The following is a 4,150-nucleotide window of genomic DNA, read 5'->3' as shown; positions in this document are numbered from 1 at the left end:
CACATGTATACAATGCGTTTTTCTGTACAAGGTGTCAGGAAGGCTCTCGGCAAGAAAAGGAAACAGAACTGAAAGAAGATGATAATGAAAGTGATAATAATAATAATAATAATAATAATAATAATAATAATAATAATAATAATAATAATAATAATAATAATAATAATAATAATAATAATATTAAAAATAATAGAAATAATAATAATAATTAACCATAACACAACCATGCAACAGAATAGCGGATAGATAATTCATAAATACTATAAAATAGTTGATTTAGGAGTTACACACACAAACTACTACTCCTCCAAAAACATACAAGAATAAACTCATGCTGTAAATAGCCAAACAATTGAATCAAACCCACAGCATGTGCGGTAGAAGGACGATATCTGGCAGAAGAACACAATATGCGCTACACAAACAACATATAGTGAAAAAACTAATACAGCAGAAGACTCAAACAAAACCACATAACAAAACGTACTGATGCAATACAATATTACCCCGCTAAAAAATGCAGCACACTCCACCCCACCAGCACAAAAGTGCAACAAATGATGATATAGAAAGTTCCTTGAAACGTTCAGATGTCGAGAAATGATAGTAGTGATGACGAGGGTGATGAACGTTACCTTACCTCAGTTTATGAGAGATAGGAGTTTCCGGAAAACTCTGGTCGTGACAGTGAAAATGAAGCTGGACCCTTAAGGGAAGGCATCTCGCTCGGCAGTACTTCAGTACAGATACAGACAGACAACAGCTGTCATCCTAATACAGCATCAGCAGATAATAGAGCAAGGAGGATGAAGTGGACAGCGAAGAAAAGAAGATAGTGATACAGTGCAACTTAGGAAGTGAACCTAAAAGAAGGGGCTTTAGAAAACAGATGTTAACTCTTTCGGTAGAGAAGGGTATGTTCAAAGTGACTGAGCTGAGATTAGTTGATCATAGTAATGCTATTAGGAGAAGAAAGTAGTGGATCACAGATTTGGTGGTAGTAGACATCACAAGAGAACAGGAAAAGAAAGACGAGGCAATGGGAAAGACAAACAACCACATAAGAAAAAGAAGTGGAACCATTGGCTAAAGTGATTTAAGTGAGGAAGATCAGAATATTTTAGATTAGTTGCAGGAAATAATGTGTAAAGAAGTAAGTAAAAGATGGCCAGTATTGAAAGATAACAACAGAAGGAAGCTTCGAGAAATAATTTGAAAGTAGACTCTATTATCAGTAAGATAGATTCTAAAACTATTGAAGACACTAACTTATTGATCTTGCAGGTGGGGTAGTAGTCACCAGAAGAATAGATATCTCACATCGAAATATTTAAAAAATTGAAAATGTAGAAAAGGCGACTACAAAATAAAGTGAAGACGTTAAGATAAGAAATGAGTGGAATAGAAGCCTGGAAATCAAACAAGTTAGAAAACACAAGATGCAAATCATGCCTTGTGGAAAGATACTTAATCAAAGAGAAAGGATTTCGGACAATAATAGAAGTGTTAAAACGGCGAAACCTAGCAGTAGAAGGTAGGTTTCCAGATATCAGAAAAGAATAGATCAGTATCAACAGAATAGATTATTTGAGACAGACCAGAGGAGATTTTATAAACAAATAAGTAGTGGAAAACGAAGTAGTGAAGATGAGAAACCACATGCAGAGGAAGTTAGAAAGTTTAGAGTAATATTTGGGATAAGCTAGTCAATCATAATGGAGATGCAGTATAGTTAAAGAAAGTATGGGAAGAAGTAATGACTGAGAAGCAGCTATATCTAAGATTAGCTAGTGCATTAATAAGTAAAGTATTAGGAAAAATGACGAATCGGAAGGGCTCAGGGCCAGATTTAGTTCAAGGGTACTGGCTAAAGAGATTCAGTGGATTACATAGGAGGCTGACGGAACAACTTCCGGATTGTCTTAATGGACGAATAATACCAGATTGGATGACTAGTGGGAGGACAATATTCATTATGAAAGATAAGTGCAACGGTAATACAGCTAGCAACTATAAACCAATCACAGGCTTACCATTTGTGTGGAAGTTTTTAATGGCATACTTTAACAAAGCATTTATGGGCACCTTGACAACCAGAAGGACAGAAAGGCTGCAGGAAGAAGGCTAGTGGAATGCATTATCTCTTATATACAGACAAGGCAGTTCTAAATGAAGTAAAATGTAGGAAGAAAAATCTAACAATAGCATGGATAAATTATAGGAAAGCCTATGACATGATCCCACACTCATGGATAAGTGAAAGTATGAGTATATTCAGTATAGCAGAGAACATGAGGGAATTAATTAGCTTTAGTATGAAGAACTATAAAGTAGATCTCTACTCAGGTGACATTCTTAGTGTAAGTTAATATTAAAAGAGGAATTTTCCAAGGGACTCGTTGCTCCCTTTTATATTTGTCCTATGTTTGATCTCCCTTAGTTTAGTATTAAGGAAGGCAATGGCAGGGTATCAGTTCAGAAATAGTAAGAGAAAAATGAACCATTTGCTCTGCATAGATGATCTGAAGCATTTTAGGAAGAACGAAAATGAGACAGATTCCTTAATACACGCTGTAAGACTCTTCAGCAAATATATAGGCATGGCATTTGGTATAGATAAGTGTGAAATATTAGTCATCAGAAGGGGATAGGTAGTAAACAGCGAAGGCATCGAATTACCAGTTGATCAGACATTAAAATCATTGAAAGGGGGAGAGAGTTGTAAGTATCTAGGAGTATTAGAATCTGACACAGATCTAGCTACAGAAATGAAAACGAAAATGGAGAAGGAGTACATCAGAAAGGTGAGGAATTTAATGAGGTCAAAGTTAAATGGTCCGAATCTAGTGAAGGCTGTAAATAATTGGACGGTATCATTACTTAGATACTCGGCAGCGTTTGTAGATTGGACAAAAACTGAACTAGCAAAGCTTGTCAGAATAATTAGGAAGGAATTCAACATGAATGGAGGACTCCACCCAAGCAGGAGTAACAAGATTACACCTACCTAGAAATGAAGGCATATGAGTAGATGACTGTTTGGAGTTAGCTAGAGAAGATATAAACTCCTATGTAGGTAATAGTGAAGGAAGTTTATTAAAAGATGCCAGATTTACAGCAAAATATAGGGGAGGAAAGGCACTAAACGAACTTTAAAACCCGAAAAAAGAACACAATCCATCTGTCTGGCAGGAGATGGCGTTGCATGGTAGATTCCTAAAGATAGTTTCAACAAATAGTAGTAGTGAGATATGGTTATGGCTGCAGAACGGAAAGCTGAAAAGGGAGACGGAAGGTTGGTTAGTAGCTGCATAAGATCAAGCATTAAACACTAATTGGATAAAACCCAAAATAGGCAAAAACCAAGTAGATTCCCAATGTAGGCTATGCAAATCAAAAGTGGAAATCTCTACTCATATAGTAAGTAAATGTAGCATGCTGGCATAGAAAGAATACGAAAAAAGACATGACAATATTGTGAGAGTAATCCACTGAGAGTTATGTAGAAAGCTACGATTTAAACATACTGGTAAATGGCATAAACATGAACCCAGTAAATTACTAGAAAGGAAGAAATATATGATGTTGCAGGATTTTAACATTCAGGCTGACAGAGTAATAGAAGCTAGAAGGCTTGATTTGGTAGTAGTAGTAGTAGTAGTAGTTGATAAAGAGAATAGAAAGTGTCAGATAATTGAGTTTACAATCTCAAATGATGACAAAGTGAATATGAGATGTGTAGACAAAAAAGCAAAGTACCAGGGCCTAGCTATTTAATTACAGAAACTAGGGAAAGTGCGGGTAAAATGTATCCCAGTAGCTATAAGTGCATTGGGAAATATCTCTAAAGATCCGAAGAGATGTATAGAGTAAATAGGCATAAACCCCAGTTTAGTACAGCTGCAGAAAACAGTTCTTAGAGATAGCTAAGATATTTAGGAGGGTTGTTGGAATCTAAGCTTACTTGTAAGTCGGTGTTAGGATTTGTTCTTTTCGAACAGTCTAACCTGCTGAGTGTAAATACTAACACTACCATTAATAATAATTATGATATTAATATATACTTATATACATACATGCATACACACACACACACACACACACACACACACACACACACACACACACACACACACACACATATATATAT

The sequence above is a fragment of the Octopus bimaculoides genome, chromosome 3 (assembly GCF_001194135.2).
Source record: "Octopus bimaculoides isolate UCB-OBI-ISO-001 chromosome 3, ASM119413v2, whole genome shotgun sequence".
Taxonomy (NCBI): domain Eukaryota; kingdom Metazoa; phylum Mollusca; class Cephalopoda; order Octopoda; family Octopodidae; genus Octopus; species Octopus bimaculoides.
This window is presented reverse-complemented; position numbering follows the sequence as displayed.